The sequence below is a fragment of the Pristis pectinata genome, chromosome 2 (assembly GCF_009764475.1).
Source record: "Pristis pectinata isolate sPriPec2 chromosome 2, sPriPec2.1.pri, whole genome shotgun sequence".
Lineage (NCBI taxonomy): Eukaryota > Metazoa > Chordata > Chondrichthyes > Rhinopristiformes > Pristidae > Pristis > Pristis pectinata.
Genome location: NC_067406.1, coordinates 75,168,325 through 75,189,421, shown reverse-complemented (window position 1 = coordinate 75,189,421; position 21,097 = coordinate 75,168,325). Strand labels below are relative to the sequence as shown.

Here is a 21,097-nt window from a genome sequence, read left to right as displayed (position 1 = left end):
TGAATATCCATTCAAAATGATTGACGTAAAGCTTGTGGGTTTGTGCATGACTACTAAATGTATAATTGAAGAATTCAGATCTGTTTTCACAACAAATGGTCTTCCCAGAAGGACTGTATAAGATAATATAGTGTGAGTTTCTTTTTTTAAAAGGAAAATCATTCATCAGATATGGATATTGGTGGAAATGGCAACATTTATTGTCTATCTCTAACTTCCTCTAAATTAGAAAGCCAACTACATTGGTGGGTCTGGAGTCACACATTACCAGACCAGGTAAGGATAACAGATTTCCTTTCCTGAAAGAGAGTAATGAACTAGATGGGTTTTTATGACAAGTTGGTTGTTTCAACTTCAACAGTAAGTGAAGTCTAAGATGATCAAACATTGCTTCATATCTCATCAAGTGCAGAAAGAGGCATGAAAGAAGCAAGCCTGGCCTTATTAAGAAGCATCTGTGCACTGATTTCTCCCAAGCTCTCAAGCTGCAGATCACTGCTGCACTCCATGACAAGAAACAGTACAGCAGAACTGCTAATATACAATAGACTATTGGACACACCTGAGCCTGGTTCAGTGAGTCTGGAAGGGAAGGTGGAAGAAAGGCAGTTAACACAAAACAAACATCACAGCACAAGCTAGAAAGGGAAGAGGTTCAAATGATATGATAAGGCTCATTCACAGAGACTACCAGGCAGGTCAGAGATGAGAAAATGAAATTTTGGAAAGATTGTGTAGATACACTGTTCCAAAACAAAAATGCATAGGAGTTGGTGAGAGATTCAAAATTATTTGATCTCAGTGGGATATCCAAGAGAATAGTGATGAAGATTCTGTGTTTGAATATACTCTTTAGGAGAGTTCTGTAACTGTTGAAAAAGAATTGACACAGAGCCTGACTGAACAGAATGAAGAAAATGAACAGAATATAGACACTACATCAACAACATTTGTTGATACACCAGGATCAAAGCAGACTATAGTACAGGTACAAAGATCAGGAAGAATTCAAAACCTAATTCACCAGTTAAGTTTTTAAAATTATGTTTGCTATCAAACTAGAATCATTCTTCTAAAGAGGAAAGCAGTGCACTTTATATAATTAAGTGTTATGTCACTGCATAGCATTTTCGATCATGTGTGCATGTGCACAGTCTGAGAACCGCAAATAACCAGACACACCTTCTTGAGATCTCCATGTTTCCTGTGTATTACTCTGCACACTGCAAGTTATGTCATTATAGACCAAGAATCCATAGGGCACGTACTTTACAGTTTGGAATGTTTGTGTTGGGGTAGGTTTTATGTTTGCAATGTGGCCAAGCAGATTCTATGACTATCAGGAAGTAGGGTACGAGACCAGACAGAAAGGGATTGCCTCCTCATGTTTTCTTGTTCCACTTCCTCCTTTCTTTTAGCTTCACCCTTCTGTTTCTGCTCCACAGATGCTCACTATGTGATTAGCAGCAAGGGGTGAACCCTCATGGAGTCAAGGTTGTGTAGCATGCAGCAAGCCGCCAACAATCTTGGAACTCACTTTGCCTGAACCTGCAGAGCTCCTTCAGAATAGTTCAAATATCAGAAATACTCCTTTATCATAAGCCAGCTTTGGCATGTGTTGTAGAAAAGGTGTTGTGATCTGGGGTGATAAACTATGTTGTCAGTGGATAGCCCTTTAACAGTGGTAGCTGTCCTTGGATTTATCATGTTAATTCAATAGCAGCCAGCACAGATGACTGATGTGGAATGAAGAGTTCATAATCACATATATAATTTGTTGCATCTGATCAGACAAAAGATGGATATTGTTTGAGTGTACATTCTTTCAATTGCAGGAGAGGGCAAAGTTTGCAGGGCATCCCTCTAAAAATATAATGCAAGCAATCACTGCCACTCTGTACCAAGAGGAAACCCACAATCAAAGTAATCCCATATGCTTGCACCACCAACTGATAATACTAATATGACAGCAAGTTCATCCCATATCTACAATTCTGATCACCCTTACTATCAATATCATTTTGGAACTCTAAGGGCTGTTATAGCACCCAATATACAGGTGACACCAAGTTTAATTTTGACCCCACCCAATCCCCACTTGTAATTTGCTGTTAACCCACACACATAAAATATGTTTTTCCAGGGGTTTGTTTTGCCAATGGTTCTTTTTTTTTAAACAGAAGCACTAGAGTTCTTTAGTTTACTGCCAATTTAATGGTTAAATGGCAGAAAGATTCAACTCTCAAGTTTCTCATGCTCAACAAAATGACACAAGATTCATTCACAAGTAAAATATTGCCTGGTATCACTGAAGAAAATCTGTGTTTCTTGATGATGATGCACAGGCTGGTGAATTAGTCATTGGTATACCATCCTTCCAAAAAAATAACAACAGCTTTATGAAAAAATGTCATTCCTCATCTCAGTCACAAATGGCTTCATCTATAGGATAGGGGTGCTGTTTTCTGTTATCCTTATCTCTGGACTTCAACTGCTTGTTGAAAATTGTTGTTCTTGATATAGGTGAAACCCATGACTCCAAGCAAATGATTTCCAAATCTTTCCAATATGTGGTTTCTCACTCTATTTACCATCTATTTCAGCAGCTTCCTTAGCTTAACATCCACATTTTTTTTGCTATATATGACTTACTTGGTGTTTCTTTCCTTTGCTATCACTTTATCATTGCAGGTGTTCAGTGTCAATTTTGCTTACATCAAAGGTTTCACTCACATTTCTCTGTGTCAATAACTATTCAGTCAGGTTAGTGTTCGTCTGGAATTTTGAAGATGCCTGTTTCTATGAATGTACAGACAGCTCAATTGTTTAATCAGGACTTTTGTCTCCTATGTTGAAATTATATGTTTAATTTGTCTCCCCAACATAGAATTATTCCATGTTCACATTTAAGAAAATCAGCACCATTGAACAGCAAAGACTTGGTGCTGCACCTGATCTTTATTGTAATGTTTCAGAGAGTCAGGCTGTTCCCAAATATTGTGCAAGTTTGGTCTTGGATGGCTGGGGTACTCCAACCCTAATCATTTCCTGGATGACAACAATTGGCTACTTGCTTTTCAAACACAAAATTGGTGGTCACAAGTTAAATTTCTCCCTTATTTTTTAAATGGGTGTTCTGGGGTTTGTAAAAACAACTGGAATGACTACAAGATATTATTTTTTGCAGCCTTCCCCATTGATGACCATGATTAAAAGTAATAATGTGACAGCCTCCTATGTCATCAACTAACTTATTTATCATGGATCTTATAAGTGCCAGAATTAGGATTTGATGGAGCATTACCGGAAATATCTGGAGCTTTGGACATGTGAAGACAACAGTAAGTTTAGTTTTAATTTAAGAAAATGGCCTGGGAGACTTAGTATTAAAAATCCTATGCATTGCAAACTTCGAATTGATGCCAGATATTTTATGTTTTCCCACAAATCTGAATCATTTCACTCTGATAATTTGAAAAATTTGGTCAACTTTACTCATCAACTACAGCCCACAAAAGAAACATAAAATTGAATGCATGTTAGAGACAAAAAATAACTGTTATGTATCTTTTGTAATATGTTACTCAAATTGGATTACTAGAAGTGGTTTGATGTTGCACTTGGGGGAGGTGTATTATATATATGCTTATTACACAGAGAGATATTTTAGAGAGAAAATCTTTTAAAAGTACTTTATTGTTGAAGGGGGGTACCGAGTTTGTGAATTATTAGAAAGTATGGTGAAGTAATATTATAATTTTGAAAGAAAAGGTCATTCAGATTGTTATTTTTTCTATCTATTTTTACACAGCAAAAAATTAACTCCTGCATCATTAGTTGTGATATAACTTTAACACTGCTTGCAGGGAAAGAATTTTTCCCCCTATTATATGATAGAATGTTAATTCTGAACTTGAATTCTTTTCCTAAAATTTTCAACATTAGAGAAAGCATTGAACTGGACAAATGTATTGGATCAAAGGAAAATTAGAGAGAAAGGCAACTGAGCAACAGAAAAGGTAAATTTACTCATTCAGGAAAGGGGCTAATTGCTTATATTTACCTGTCTCTAACAACTAGTTTGTACTTCTCTATTTGTCTGTTTACTTCTTGAATGAAAATGGCTACTATCAGATGTTTATAGAGCTCAGTAATGCTGCTTTTTAACTGTATTGACAAAAACTCATAAGAGATCTAAAATTGTCCAGATTGGCAGATTTACCCAGCATATCTGGATAACTTGTTGTTCAAGAGTAACCTTGCCTCTCAGGGTCATTGCAGAAAGCAGAGATTAAGACATCCAGGAACCAGCTAATCACTGTGACATCTTAAAGTGGTAGTAAATATGAGTTAATTGGTCCTGGGTTCATGTCCAATTCAAGAGATGAGTACCTAAGCTAAGCTTATACATCAGTACAATGCTGAAAGAGTGCAGCACTGTCAAAAACAATGCACATTAGATGAAATGTTATAATAAAGGCCATATTTATCCACATACGAGGTCCTAAAAGATCTTATGACACTGTTCTATATCACTATTTTTTTAACTTGTCATTCAAACAATTGCTGTTTATGGGACATTGCTATTTGCAAACTGACTACATCAGACAGAGAAAGGTGTCCGATAAATGCAGCTTCTTTTCTTACTTTGCACTGATGTACATCACAAACTTCTAAACGTATTGCCTTGCCTGCCAGTCACCCTGCACTTAATGGAAGACAACACAAAAAAGTCCATTTCCAACATGTCTGGTTATCATATACAGTATTTAGTTAACCTGGAAAGCTGCATTGACACCCACAGTGGAGTCTCTAGTGATGGTTGTGACAGTTTCAAGAGAAACTGCCGTCTTGCTTTTGAATTTCAGAATTTCCTCTGAGTTTCAAAGTACAGTAAAACTCTAAGACTCCAGCACCTTCAGGAACGTTGGTGGTGCCATACTTGCAGATTTTCCAGATTAGTGGTCCTATTGATACCAATAGATATTAATACCCCAACACTCTTTTTATTTACTTTCTAGATTTTACAGAGTAGTATAATGTATTTTCTAATGAACCAGGTGAATTTAAAGAGAGCCCAGGAAACAGAGCGCCGGTGTGTTTAAGGGGAGTACAGGAATTGGGGCATGGGTGTGTGTAAAGGGAACGTGGTAACTTGGGCCCTAGTGAATTTAAGGAGAGTGCAGGAAACTGAACCCTGGTGAGCTTAAAGGGAGCCTGGAAAAAGTACTCAGTAAGCTAGATGGTGAACCACTGGAATTTCCAAACAATGGGAGAGCAAATTATTGTAATTTTAGCTGCTTATCAAGTCCATACTGGTACCTACCTTAAAGAAGGTGAAGTTCCCTTTAAATACTGTTTCTGTGGCAAGCTTCCTGGCATTTAAGAATGTTACTTCCTGACTGAAGTGAAAACCCAGCAAATCAGGCACTTTCACAGACATCTTTAGCTACTGGTCCTTCCTTATTCAGGTGCAAGACTCCTATTTTAATAGTAAATCCAATGGTCTTCTCTCAGGCACGTAGGCTCCTTAGTGTTGCTGCTTGTAAAGGCAAATAACAGGTTATGTTTACCACCTTTATTGAAGGTGGTAGGCTGTCAACTATTGGCAGTGTCTGCTACAAGGTATACAAAAAGTCATCCCACATGGAACACCCAGTTCTTAAAAGCACGCTTACGCTTTTTGATATACTATAGGCAGTTGTAATGGCTAACTGATAAACTTCTAAGCATACATTAATGGGTGATTACATTGAGGAACAATATTAATTTGGAAACTTGAGAGATGTGCAAATTGTTCATAATTCAGTACTATTTTTATCAAATATGCAGATTCCTTAACCTATTTTGAAAAAAGTGCAAAGAAAATTCTTCACCTTCAGGATTTATCCCCAAATTGGGCTGGGGTAATTGTATTAAGAGATACTATGATCATTGTGCTAGGTTCATATATGTGAAAAGGGCAAAAGGACTTTAAACTTAGCCTTTGTTTCTTTCAATTTATGCCACTCCTATTCGTCAGAAACTTCAAACACCGGAATTAATTAATTAATTATCCAGACACGATCATCATGCTTGCACAATCATTCATAAATACTGCATCTGGCCTGAGGCAAATATGATGGTTCGTATGTTGATAATTTTGCTTAACTCTCCAAGGAGCATGCAAATACTTGTTTTAACTTCTTGCTGTTGGTTACAAATATCTCCCAATTGTAATCTTAGTGTTAGGAAGGGAAGAGAGTTAGAAAGCATAAATATGGATGAAGTTTCCAGTGATTTGTCAGAAGTTCTCTTAAACAATTTTAGAAGTCTGTATTCTTTCTTTCTTTGATCACACTTGTATGTTGTCATGTCATCTGATAAACATTTTCTAAACAAGGATTACTGGGACTAGAGTCAGTATTTTAAGACTTTATAGACAAAAGACTTGCAAATTACCTTTTGTCTAACAGTTGTTAAAATATAGGAAATAAAAGTAGTATTTCTTGCAGAGGCAGAATTGCAAATAGACAATTGGATTATTGGTCGGCAGACACAATCCAAAAATATAGAAAAAGATGTCTTTCAAGGATTTATCGTGTTCTTTTTACTTGAAGCAGCAAGATTGAATGTGCGTTCAGTGTCAATAGATATTAAGTAGATGGGTATTGAAGGTTAGTTAAACTTCAAGGCATCCTAGGAAAGAATTCAATCGTCATCACTGGTACCTCAGAAACTCAATCCTGAAATAGCATAAAATAAACCTCGAAACGTACATCAATGGGCGATTACATTAATAAACAATATCAATCGGGAAACTTGAGAAATGTGCAAATTGTTCATTATTCAGTACTATTTTGATCAAAAATCCTTAACCTATTCAGAAAAAGTGCAAAGAAAATTCTTCATCTTCGTCCCAGTCATGCAAATGTTTATGTTTGTAATACAAATGCCAATTAGAAGAGTAATGAGGGAAAATAGTCTAAGAGAATCAGGAATGAAAAGAAAAGTGCAAGCAAAACAAATACATATAGTTTTAACTAATGGAAGACTAAGGTTGGAACGCAGAACCATATAAAATCTGAACAGAGTAAAGAAGATTAGTCAGGAATTATTGGTGGGTTAAGTGATGTTTCGAGGAGATAGAAATTTGAGAAAAGCTACAATTTTGTTGATCTGTGAGTGGTAGCAGAGCTTTTATTACATAAATAAGGCATGTGGGTGCACAGAACTCCTCTGAAAACCTTTGACAGATGGTAAAATCCTGCTCCCAGCTCTGCCTTCTGTCAAAAGTATTCAAGTTTTTCCAATGCTTCGATGTCTCTGACATTTAGAAACAACTAAAAGCTACTGGAAATAAAAAAATAAACAATTATTACAAATGTTTGTAAAATAATAATCATTATCAACTAAAACATTTGTAAACACTTCTGAATTACTGAAAGAATTAAACAAGTTATAAATAAAAGCAATATAACTTTTATGAAGAATAAGCCTGCTTACTCTTCCCTACAGCCCTTCAATTCCCACTGAAAAGAGTTAGTGAGCCAGATGAATGTTTATGACAATCCAGTAATTTCATGGTTATCATCACTGATATAGTCTTATATTCCGGACTTATTACCTTGGATCAATAAATAATACAGGTCACAGAATGCCAATCCAGTACCAATGTCAACGTATTCTATATACTACCAATCTAACACTGAGTTAAACATACATGCAAATGAAAATTAGGAACTAATTTAACCTAAGAAGAAATTCAAAGCTGTAAGGTAATCTTAAGGTAACTTCCAGCAATGTTCTTGTTCCAGCTTCATTTTCATCAGATCTCGCATCCTAGCTGAATAGTATTCTTTTTTCCATAAAAAGTTCTTAAAAAATAAATATTAAATAGAATATATGAGGGCACTCTAATCTATGCTTACTTCTCTGAGTGACCAGCAAAGAACTTGTCACCTTAAGTAATTAATTGTCATAATTGTACTTCAGCTTCTTATTGTTATTTTTTTCTATTTTTTTTCATGGGTACTTTCCATACTTTCTCGCATCACCGCCCTGTTTCCCCACTAGAGACTCAGTCAGTGTTGACTGAGTTTCCTGTGGTTTTTGTCATTTGACTCTCACTCACTGTTCTCTGCCAAACAAGCAAAAGACAAGCAGGAGGAGTTGTACTTCCTCAGGCTCTTACATTCTCCTTAAGACAAAGATAAATTGAATCCATGCGAGCATTCTGTAGACCAAACACAAGCTGGAGAAGATTTAAATTGAGTACAGAGTATACATGCGATCATGTTAAAATTTATTTGTGGTTTAAGCAGAAAACGAACTTCCTCTAGTTATACTCCTTTTAATTTACAGTAGTCATTAATGGATGTCAGTGTTGGGGGATAGACATGGATCCTACTTATAGTGCTTACAATCATAGCACATGACAGAGTAAAGTTCCCCTCAACAATATACTTCAATGCTAATCCAATTGAATCCCTAACGTTGAAACTGGATGATGTTTTCTATTACTCACATGAGTACAAATGATGATTGCTAATATAGGGTAGAGCTTGCTCTACTACCTTTTAAAGGCATTAAAACTGTAACATAAGTAACCCTTAGGCTATTGGTAAGTGTTCACATAAAGATTGAAATCTTCACTTATGAGATTCACAGGACAGTCTGGTTGGATTTCCCTGTATAACACACCACACTGAAACTGACAGGTGCGATTCCTACAACCAACTATTAAAGAAACATACAACAAAGGAACATGCAAACAAAGTTTTTGCAGCCACAGGGGAGTATGCTAGTGAATGAATTAATGTTCCACTGACAGGAGTGCAGTATAGGAGAGTGCTCCCAAGGGATCAGAGAGACCTGGATATGCTGGTAACGAACCATGTCTGCAGGATACATGTTCTTTGTGCAGTGAAGCCACTGAGATCCTTCAGGGGCTACAGCCACATGCTCCTGGGGAAAAAAAACAGATGCTGGAAATCTAAAATGAAAGCAGAAAATTAAGAAAGTATTCAGCCAGTGGCAGCAACTGTGGAGAAAGAAAGAGTTAATGTTTCAGGTCGATGCCTTTCATTAAAACTGAGAAAAATTAGTAATCAAACATCTTTTAAGTTACAAAGGAGGAGAGGGGTTGGAGAGGACAAAACACTTGTCTATGAATTTAGGAAGCACAGAAGTAACTAGGTGAACAAAAGCAACTGAATTCAACAATATCAGATAATCTGTCTTTCCAGTTTCTATCAACTTGTGTTGTTAACTCTGCTTTTCTCTCTCCATGGATACTGCCTGACTGTTGAGTATTTCCAGCATTCCCTGTTTTTACTTCAGTGTTTCAGCATCTGCAGTTCTTTTGTCTCACATTTCTTGCATCGTTTTATATCTCTCCTTCTCTCTCTTCCTGTTTTCATTAGTCTCAATTGACATCTCCTCCGGACGTATCAGCTGGAATTAACAAGTCTTCACTATTATCTCTCAGCCAGTACTTGTGTCCTTCAGTTCCTCTTGGTCTCCAAACTACCACAGATATTCCCTTTGTTCTTTCCATTCCTCCTCCTTCTCTGCAATTTCTCCAAATTCTCTGCAAATTCTCTCTGTCCGCCACGACAGCCAGGACTTCCCGGTGGCCACCCACTTCAGTTCCACATCCCACTCCCATACTGACATGTCTATCCATGGCCTCCTCTACTGCCACGTTGAGGCTAGACGCAGGTTGGAAGAATAACACCTCATATTCTGCCTTGGGACTCTCCAACCCTATGGCCTCAACATCGATTTCTCTAACTTCCGGTACCCCCACTCCTTTGTCTTCCCTTATTCCTGTGGACCCCTTCCCCCACCTTGATGACCTGCCCATCTCCATTCCTCCCTCCCCCATCCTTTATTCTATGGTCCACTGCCCTCTCCAACCAGATTCCTTCTTCTTCAGCCCTTTGCCTCTTCTAACTATCACCTCTCAGCTTATTACATCTTCTCCCCCTCCCCCACCCACCCACCATCCCCCTCTCACCTGGACTCGCCTATCACCTGAACTCACCTATCCCCTGCCTCCGTGTGCTTCTCCCCCTCTCCCCACCTTCTTATTCCAGCTTCTGCCCTCTTCCTTTCCAGTTCTGATGAAGGGTCTTGGCCCGAAACATCGACTGTTTATTTCCCTCCATGGATGCTGCCTGACCTGCTGAGTTCCTCCAGCACTCTTTGTGTATGGCTGCAATTTAAAGTGTTTGATTTCTGATATTTCTCAGTTCTAATGAAACATTAGCTCTTTTTCCCTCTCCAGTGATGCTGCCTGACCTGCTGAACATTTCCTGCATTTTCTGCTTTTATTTCGCTCCAAGGAGGCTTCCATTAGGAAATGAATGTAATCTCTGAATGCCTGAAGGGCCTACAATCCTGGCAAATCCCATGCCTGAATTGGCTGCTCCTGTGGGTTCAAGAAAAAGGAAATGAATTCTCCTCTCCTTGAATGTGGAGTTTGAGTGACTTTCCTAAGATCAGCAGCAGCAACCTGAGATAATAGTGAGGCTAGCAATTTGAGAGTGACTGCAGTGCTGATCTTCACAAACCAGGTGGTTGTGGTACATGTATGAAGCTGCATTTCAGATCGATGGTCACAGATCTCAGGAAGGATAAAACATGCAGTTTAAACGTTGGCACTTAAATAGCAAAGTTTCTGGGATTGCTTTGTGATAAATAAAATCAAGCTCAGACCATTGAGATTGAAAGTCACATTGTAGATGAATTTTGCATGCTGCACCACTGTTGATACCATTTGGAGGAGTTCCATAAAAAAAAAAGATGCTAAGGCAAACGTAGATCCAATTAAAAAGTCAGAAGCCAAACTTACCAAGAGATGCTAAGACACCTGGAAACATGCGTAAAATTGCTTTATTTTGCATTAGGCCAATTTTCAACTGTACCACACCATTTTGGAGTTCGTGAAAGAATTTCTAGGTCATACAGCTAGAAACTGAACTTCAGACTTGCTTAGTCTACTAAATGGCTGTTGTGTATAGTGCTCATAACAGGTCAGCTCAGAAAAAAAAATCATGAAATTGGGACATACTTGTTCTGAGGAAACATTTTTGTAGTTTGCTCCCCTTTTAAGGGTGTTAAAACTGAATCTGCACATTTTACCATTACTAGCCAGTTGCTAGGCTCACAGCTGCCACATCATTTATATGCTGACCTAAATGTATAAATTCTTTTAAAGGGATCTCTCCATGGCAGCCAATACAGAGAGACGGGGGAAACAGAGACAAGGAGGAGGTAACAGTGCATTAGTCTCCCAGAGGTGACACCCTCTGATGGATGGAACAGACCGATTGTGCCCCATGTCTGCAGGTGGTCCAGAATCCTTGTGATTAACAAATAGATATGTATGTGGTCCACAGTTAGCAGTTCCCAGACTCCTCCAATCTTTGGATTTTTGGCACAGATTGGATTTTTTTTAATAAACATTCCAGGGGAAGCTTTTGATCACATGATAAAGAGTGTCAGCAGAGGAAGAACTCTTTAATTCACACACAGTTCACCAATTTCAGCATGGTGTACACTTTTGTTTCTTTGTGAGTTATTTATGGAAGTCCTAAGCTGCAACGCTTTGATTCATATTCTGTGGTTAAATAATTAAAATAAGCTGTGCACATTGATGATTTGGATTACACGATTAGGAACTGCATTAGGGTGAATCAGGACAAGAGATGCCCAGGCCAATTTCCCTTGAGGTGGGACTTCAGTAAGAAATGGAGGCTTAAAAACGGGCACAAAGTGCTTGATTCATACATAGAAAAGGCAAAAATAGATCCCATATCTAGTTAATTTTGTCCAAGTTGTATGCAGCTTTAAGGTGCATTATGACAGCAAAAATCAATTTCACGTTGGTAAATCGCCATCAGCAAAGATTGTAGAACTTCATCCCAATGTTTTGAACTTTGATTTAAGAGGTTAAAAGACTCTGAGCTAATGCACAATTCTTAAAACATTCAAAATAATGGTTGTATATTGAATAAATTAAATTTGCTTAAAATTTAATATTGTGGCATAAATTGGAAAGCATTGCACTCATTTTGGACATTGAACAGGCACAAACTCTATTGATTTAGCAGTTGAGCATAGGTAAATGGTAATGGTAATTCATAGGAAATATTTTGCATCTTGGAGGAATAAACTTTAATTCATTTAAATACGTTAATCAAATGACCTAATTTCTTTTGAAGTACCCTTCTACATAATTTGTACTTAATTAATGGGGCAGCCCATTGTGGACGGCAACCATAAAAAGGACTTTTAATTTTAAGAGGGATCTTTCTGTTGATCTAAGAGGAACAAGAGTGACCTTCCCCATGGAAATGACTTCAGTGCTTCTGATTCAATCCTCCTCTGGGAAAGTAGAATCATTGAATTATAGAAATATAATTCAATTATTGGGACACAGAAGGAGGACGTTTGGCATATCAAGTCCTTGCCACCTTTTTACAAGAATCAGTTAGTCCCATTCCCTGGCATTTTTCCCCAAAGGCTAGCATTTTTTCTTCAAGTACTTATCTATTTTCTTATTGAAAAAAACATTGTTGATTCCGTTCCACCACTCTTTGAGGTAGTCAATTCAAGATCACAATTGCTCAAACTACCATAAAGTAGCAGAAGACTCCTGCTAACATTTTTCTCATTGGTCTAGCTGCCTGCAAAGATATGGAGGTAGTCTCTGTGTGGGAGCACATTGCTGAAAAAACACAAAGAATAGTTGAGGTTTTAAGTTATTAAAGTCAAAATTAAGACCAGAGCATTGAAAATACTTAATGGAAAGATAAAATGTTGCCTTCTCATTTTGCTTTGAAGTTTCTTTGGGGTGGTAAGAAAGAACAAACAGAAAAGAAGAGAGAGTTTATAAAGCATTTTGCAAACCTCTGTCCTTGATATTAGCTTTAATATAATTGGACTTTAACTCTACTAGCCACTTCCTTTTCTCCAGGGTTTCCAGGCAATTTGGGATCAGTGTGCTATATTTTCTGGGAATAAGGTTTATTGTCTTGGGTTAAGATCCTCAGTCACAATACTCTGCTTGTGTGTTATTCTGTATCCTTGGTGTTGATTCATTTTATTTTTCTCTTGGACCACTGCTTTGCTTTGTCAATTTATGAAGCTGCCACTTTTATATGCCTCATCCCTCAGATAATCATGTGTTGAATTTCGTTTCGTATATGGCCACACATGTGCACTTATGTGTTTTTCTCCTCACCCTTACCTAAGTTCTCGTACATTTTAAGTGTTTCTATGTTATAATACCCTTAACTTTTGACCAAGGTTCCAAATCTGAATTATTCTGTATTCTCTCTTGGATCCTGCCTTGCTTGTCTGTCAAGCTTTTACCACTTGTAACATATGAATCACATTGATGGAAGTCACCTAAGGTTCAGTAAATAATTAAATGAAAGAGAATTTTTATCATCAACAGTTAAAGTGTAGTTGATCAAAAGTAAAATAGATTGGAATGGCTTGGTAATACCAAAGTATTCAAGTCAGGATCAGACTTTGTGACTGAACTGTATCTTTGGCACAAGCACCACAAAAATTTTCAGTGTAGGTTACTAAATCTCAGCAAGAGAAACACATTAACACATATTTCAGGGTTAGCTCATATCACAGTTCCATGGCTTTCAACTGATTTCTATTCATTGGCAATTCATGGAGTTTTCTCCTTTAGCAATATAGAATCAACATTTTTGTTCTTAAACTTGGATATGCCGTCAAAGAGACTTAATTTTGTTTTTAATAAATTTTGATAACTTTTGTTGTCACTATGCAATTCCTGTGTTTTTTAGTCATAACCATTAATTTCTCACGTGGTTGGCATCAAATTGCGCTTTAGGACACTTTAATAAATTGAAGGTGCTGTATAATGCAAGATGTTGCTTCAGTTGTTGTTGATGTGCCCTAGGCCATTGTAAATTCAAGATTCGTTTAAACAGGTGATGAGATACCTATCTCAAACACACACTGCATTGCAAGATGGTGGATTCTGATAGCACATCCATCAGCAAAATAAATCTGATGAGGGATTTACAATTATAGAAAGTGGGTGGGGTAAGTCTGGGATGTATTGGCCCAGTTATTTTTGTGGGAACGCACACTCAAAGCCTCCCCAAAAACTTTTCACGAAAGTTCGAAGGCCTTCACTTGTTGACTAGTGTATTCTACTCAGCAAAATCTCTGCAGGGAACAATCCACGCAAGTGAATTGTGAAAAGTGCTAAATTCTCTATTAGCCTTTGGGAATGAAAGGTACATTCACATTTCCATCACTGAAATTTTGGAAGACAGTTTATTTTTTTTTACCTTGACCTCACTGTCTGCTCCTTCCCTTCTGTTCATTTTATTTTGACCCTCTGTCTCACTGTGCCGTTTAACTCTCTTTCTTTCCTTTTCCTTTTGTCTGTCCATCTGTCTACTTTAGGCTTGCACAGATTGCTGTACAAATGTAACATGCAGAGTTGTGCCACCCATTCTTAACCGCTACGATCAACTTGCACTTGTCTATTTGAGGTGGTTGTAATTGTACTTTCTGTGTCTGTCATATCAACAGTTTTATGAGATTGTTTCTTAACTTCATTTTGAGGTTGAGGTTCATCGCTTTCATTATTTCAATCTAATATAGTTTTAAAATTTCATATAAATCATTTTGCTATTCTGCATATTTATATAAATAAGAATATTGCACTGCTATTTCATGCTGGTGATAAAAGGATAATATGAGAGCACTTATATGACACCTGGCTATAGTCAGAACAGCTGTTTACCATTATGATAACTTAAACCTGCACATTTGAAAAATGATATCCTTCACAAAATATGGAACACATCTATTAATTCAGAGGCATTAAAGAGGTTCTAACAATAGACAAATCTCTTTTGATTTTCTCAACAAGTGACAATTAAAGTAACTGCAAGAGTCCCTGTAATGTTTGGTTTTGTAAGAGCATTGAATTTGCTAGATTTCTGGACCTAATAAATTTGTTTTTTCTTAACTAATTATAATGCTACTTCTTCCAGAATAACTTGATGGACTATAAATATGTTCATTACTAGCTTCTTGAAATTACACAGTGCTTTAAATGAACTCCAGGATTTATGATTGTATCTTTATATTGAAAACAGAACCATCTTTTTACATGGAAGTATAATAGTTGGTCCAGTGCACACACAACACTGCGTGTCTGCAGACCGACGCCAAAACTAACACATGCTCTGACCTCAGCAGATGGTGGTGCAGGGACACCGATGATCCAGAACTAATAGCATGTGCCATGTCACATTGTTTAAAGCAGACTGCAGAGTCCCTGTAATACAGCTGTATACTGTATCTGCAAACTCATCAAATTAGGCTCTTGAATTGTTTACCCAATTAGTAACTGCACAGGTACGTTTTGAGAGGGCAGGTGTTTACCCATTACTTACTTCAGATGCAAACTTCGAGAGTAAAGTTCAATTTGTATGCCGGCAAAATTATAGAAGGAATGTTTCTGACACATCTTTTTTGATTGGTACATTTGATTTATTCAATCAACGTGGTTCTGTGAAATATATTATTCACACCTACATAGTAACCTGCAACACTTCTGAACTCGTTGCACATTGGAATATGAATTCAATGCATAGGAACATAGCACTTATAATACTTTCTTCAAAATTGTAATATCATGAAGAACATAATGGAAGTGAAGAGTGTATTGTGTTATCCGAAACCTGTTTACTTTGTGTATATTGATGCAAACAATTTTAATTTTTACTAGCATTCACTAAGAGTCTTACATCTGTTTCAGGCGTTTACCTTAAAGAAATGGGCTCCAGAAACGTAGCAATGGGACTGATCTCTGTACAGATTAGGCATGGGCTATCCTGTTGCTAAATTGAGGTGGTTTCTAACTGTATTCATGTCTAAAGAATGGGCAAAACATATAGCAATTTCTACCCCAATTTTTCTTACATGTTCAGACAGGATTTTATTTAATACCAGTACTGACAGCATTCACTGTTTGTGGTTTTCCTGTTTTGAAGCAAGTAAGATGAAAATACACAAATTCCTGCAGAAACGTTGTTTTTGTTTTTGTACATACAGATTCGAACTGAAACGGTTATCTGGGTGAGGGGATTTTCGCATACAATTCTGAAGACCAGTTCCATATTGTACCTTTTGATTATGAAACATGTTCATAGAACATAGAACATGTTTCATAATCACATGTTCCTGCATGTTCAGGAAAAAATAATTATAAATGGATTACTCTGAAAAAAATGAAATAATTTTTTGTGTATTAATGTAAATTTGTAAATTTAATATTTTCTACTTGTTTTAGGTTTTTTTATAATCTAAGATTGACTGAAAAAATATTAGAGCTGAAGACAATGTTTTGTTCAATGGCATTGAGCAATTCTTTTACGCTCATTATGGGGTCAATCTATAGCCTTGATCTAAACCATTCTTTAAGTGATACAATATCAGATGCTGGATATAAATTCCACCATGTAGCATAACACTTACGTATGGTCTGCTAGGGAATTTAAAAGAAATCCGAATGATAAACGTGATTCAAGTACTTTTTGTACTGGAAGCCAACCTCCATAAAATGGACATGAACTACATGGTCACAATGTGTAAATGCATGCACATCACTGGGCACATGTGACACTAAGTGATAAGTAACACTCATTTTGACTTGTACAAAATTGCTTTGCACTGGCAAGGCCCTCAAAGAACCAAGGGCTAGTACACTGAAAAACTGAGGATTATTTCTGCTTTACATAAAAAGCCCAATCTTAATTGTGCTGGTGACACACAACCACAACCATTTTCATGGCTAACTGCCCCCATCCTGATCATCTCCCCCACCAACCCTCAACTGAACCCCTCCCCAACAGATGTTGCCCTGACCAGACACCTCTTCCTCAATCATTTCCCTCACCGACCCATTCCCTTCACAGTTTGCCTGACCAACCTTCCCCAGTCTCACTGACCAATCCTCTAACCATTCTGATCACACCCTCGTCTGATCTCTCACTTGATTTCTACTCACCTAAATAATCACCTCTTGCCACCATCATATCTCCCTCACTGTAATCCATTCCTCTCAGTGATCCTTTACTCCCACTATCTGCTCCACCACAATTGGTATTGGTATATTACTGTCACTTGTACCGAGGTACAGTGAAAAGCTTGTCTTGCAAACCGATCGTACAGGTCAGTTCATTACACAATGTAATTACTTTTCCACTTCCCACTGATACTTTTTCCCTGTGACCCTCTTCTTCCCCATTATTGCCATCTTGACTAACCAATATCACCAAGCCTCTGCCTGACTGCCTTCCTCCATGATCAAGAAGATTATGGAGAAAAGGCCTTACTGTGACATTCCCTGTGTAAGCCTATCTTCTTTCAGGTGGTGCCTTGGACCTGGGGACCTCGCACAAAACTGTAAAGCCACTTTAACTAATATTTTGGCAATGTTACAAATTCAGGCCAATATATTTTTACATGAATGGATGTGATTTATTTTATATGAATGGGTATGTGTTTATGGGTACTAGAAATTGCATGCTCTTTTTTTTATTCCTCAAAGGAGTTGTTGCTCAATTATTGGTTTCATTTCTTGTCCACATCTTTGATTATTCAGTATGCCAGACAAAACAACTGATGACATTCCCGGCTATTCTTTTTCTGGGACTGTGAGAATTAACTGTTCATAGATACAGGGTGCCAAGTAAACCAAGGAGTATCTCTGTGGTCCCACGCCCTGCTTCAATTTCTTGCACATGTCTGGCAGATGGTAGAGAGGGAACTTGTGGTATCCAATGGCTCCCTTGATGTCCTTTATGCTAGTGGGCATCACAGTACTCCAATTACTTTACTGACCAAAATTCAAGTAATTTTTATTTAATATTAAGCATTTATAGTTTAGACAGGGATTGTCAATTGTGGGAGATCCTCAAAAATCTCCTTTGCACTCTCTCTAATGCCATCACATCCTTTCTGGATTGTGATGAACAGAAGACACATATTTATCTAGCCAGGTCATGACCTAAGGAATGTCTTATACTATTCCAGTATAACCCCTCTACTTTGTAGTCAGTTACGTATTAAAGCCATATCCATCCAGTGAAACTGGCCTACTGCCATTGGACAGATCTGTCGACCTGTGTAAAGCAAATCACATTAACATTGGGGAAGACTTGTAAGTGTACATTCTATATCATTACAGTATCAGTATGGAAATATCTTTAAGTTGTTTATAAGAATTGATATCGATTGATCAATTTTCAATTTTCCTGTTCTGGCAAGTGCATTACTTTGAAAATATTACAAAATTACTATTTCTGTAGCTCTCTTTTAAAAAAAAATATATTACTCAATGAAAAGTGTAAAAGCAGATCAACCAGAATATTGGAGAGAGTCAATATCTCATCAATATCCTTCAGATTAGACCTCCGAATGTTGATGAAACATCACTGGCTAAAAGTCATCGAGCACTGTAACAGGCACACCATGTGGCCATTGCACGGTGCAACAATGACCACTTGAGCCGAGGGCCTGCTACAGCAAGCATTGGTATCACCCAAGAAGATGGTCCTGGATTGAATGGGAGAGCAGGCCAGCAGTCAGAAGAGACTCTGACATTGGTGAGGGAATGGGTGTATACTACTGGCCTGACTTGCTGATTTGGCATGTGATTTACGGCTGGCCGGAGACTAGTATCTTAATGAGGGGTGGGGCGGGGGGGCGGGGGGAGGCTGTGCAAAGATGGTTAGATATGGAGGGATTGTCAATTGTGGGAGATCCTCAAAAATCGCCTTTGCACTCTCTCTAATGGCATCACATCCTTTCTGGATTGTGATGAACAGAATACACACAGTTATCTGGCCTGACCATGACATAAGGAATGTCTTATACTATCCTAGTATAACCCCTCTACTTACATATTCTATATCTCAATCAAAAAAGACAAGTATACCTACTTAATCCCTTCATCTACCTGCTAACTATAGGCATGCACTTCAATTTCCTCCTCTTACTTTTTAATATCCTACAATTTATCATTACTTCCTCATCCTGTTTGTCCTTCACAAGTGTGTTATCTCACATTTCTTCAGATTATTTGCTATTTTATCTCCACCTAACGAGTTTATTGTATCTTCCTGCAGCTACCAAGCCATCATCAGCTGCTTGAGAACATAAGAAATGGGAGCAGGTGTTGTGGCTGCTCAAGTCAGCTGGAGATATTCAGCAGGTCAGGTAGCATTTGTAAACGGAGAAATAGAGTTAACATTTCAGGCTGATGACCTTTCATCACAGCGGTATTAATGTTTCAGGTCAATGACCTCCCATCAAAACTCAGAGATTCAGCAAAGTCTGATAAAATGTCATCAACCTGAAAGGTTTTGTTTCTCTCTTTCTACAAGTGTTGCCTGACTGCTCGAGTATTTCCAGCATTTTCTGTTTTATTTCAGATTTCCACCACTGTAATAATTTGCTTTTGTATAAATTAGAACATCCTGGAATCTAGCAAGTAAAAGGATGCTTTGATTGAAGGTTTTAAAATGAATTAAAAGGGGACATTTTTTGCTGGTACGTCTATCAGAGCCTGATTATTTTGAAGGACTTCATTCCAAAATTTGGTAGACATTTCAAACTCTCTAAACAAAGAAAAATACACTTTAACTAAATTAATAATTTTAAATTCGAGACAAATCTTTGCCAGTCATGAGGTTAAAAAGCTAGGATACTAATCAACCATGTTTTCAGTGAATGGGAAAATGTGTTTGGGAGGCCTACTTTTGTTCCCATGTTCCAGAATGTTGAATCTTTATATCCTGAGCATTTAATTGTACAAACTGGACTTTAGCAAGTGCAAAAAAAATTCCTGAGAGCTAGATCAGTCTGTTTGTAATGAGATAACAATTGTCAATAGAGATCCGATGAGATTTCTAGCTCCAAAGAATAATACTGTGAATTCTCTGATGCGTTTGTGCATGGTTGTTAAGCTTGTTGGCCTAAAATAATAGTATGGTAATGTACCTGGCATTATTCCTATTGTTTTTCATTCTCTATTCCTCAAAAGCCCCATTCTCAATTTTTCACTCAATTTGTTCTGGTCTAGCAATTTCACATTCTTATTTAGCCATTCATTTTTCCAATATAGTCATCTCAGAGACTTATGCTCACTATCTCCCATTCTTAATCACTACCCAGTTCTCAATGTCTCACTTTCATTATCCGCCATATTCTAGTTCTCATTCTCTCACTGCTCCTCCAATAAGCATTCTTGTTTCCCATTCACCCTGGAGACAGTCATTAGTTTTTCATTTGCCTTCCGTGCATCTTATTCTCACCTTTTCTCATTATTCATTTTTATTATTTCTCATTCTCTTATCAATCCCACTCCTCTTCAATTCCCTCATTCTATTTCACCTTCTCTCCAATCCAATCTGATCTCCCCCACACTCTCTTATTCTCTTTCAACGCCTTTGTTCTGTCCATTTATCAGTTCCCCTAACTCTACCCATTCCCCCCTCAATGGCCTCATTTTCATAATCCTCTATTATTTTCATAAATCCTCATTCTCTTTGATCAAAACACATTCTCTCACACACTCTCATTCTCAATTTCTCATCATCTGGCTAAAACGTTCTCTCCAAAGCCCCCAGTTATGATTGTTTCTCATACTTTGATTGAAACACTCTCAAAGCCTCTCATTCTCACTGACTCTGACAAACATTCTCTCTCAAAGCCCCTTGATTCTCAACATCGCTGACCAAAACAGTCTTTCCCCCAAAACCCCATTTTTATTTATTTCAAAAAACAGACTTTATTCATAACATGTACTGGAAATGCAATACAATCAGGGCATGTCTTTCTTTACATTCATAGTGTCATCAAATCAATACATTCAATCTGCCATCAAACTAATATATTCTTTCACAATCCATCAGAGCCACTCATGTTTCCTCTTTCAGCAAAAAACCCATGAAGTGCTCCCATATTCCAAAACGTTGACTCTTTCGCATTTAATTGTACAGATCGGACCTAGAGAGCGAAAAGGCCCATTGCTACAATA

The 21,097-nt window shown here is 37.5% G+C and overlaps 1 long non-coding RNA gene across 1 annotated transcript in view; it reads right to left on the bottom strand.

Annotated features, from left to right (window-relative positions):
- The window catches only part of LOC127585523 (uncharacterized), a 46,586-nt gene that overhangs the window by 24,860 nt on the left and 629 nt on the right, over positions 1-21,097 (bottom strand). The gene's annotated exons all lie outside the window — the stretch shown is intronic.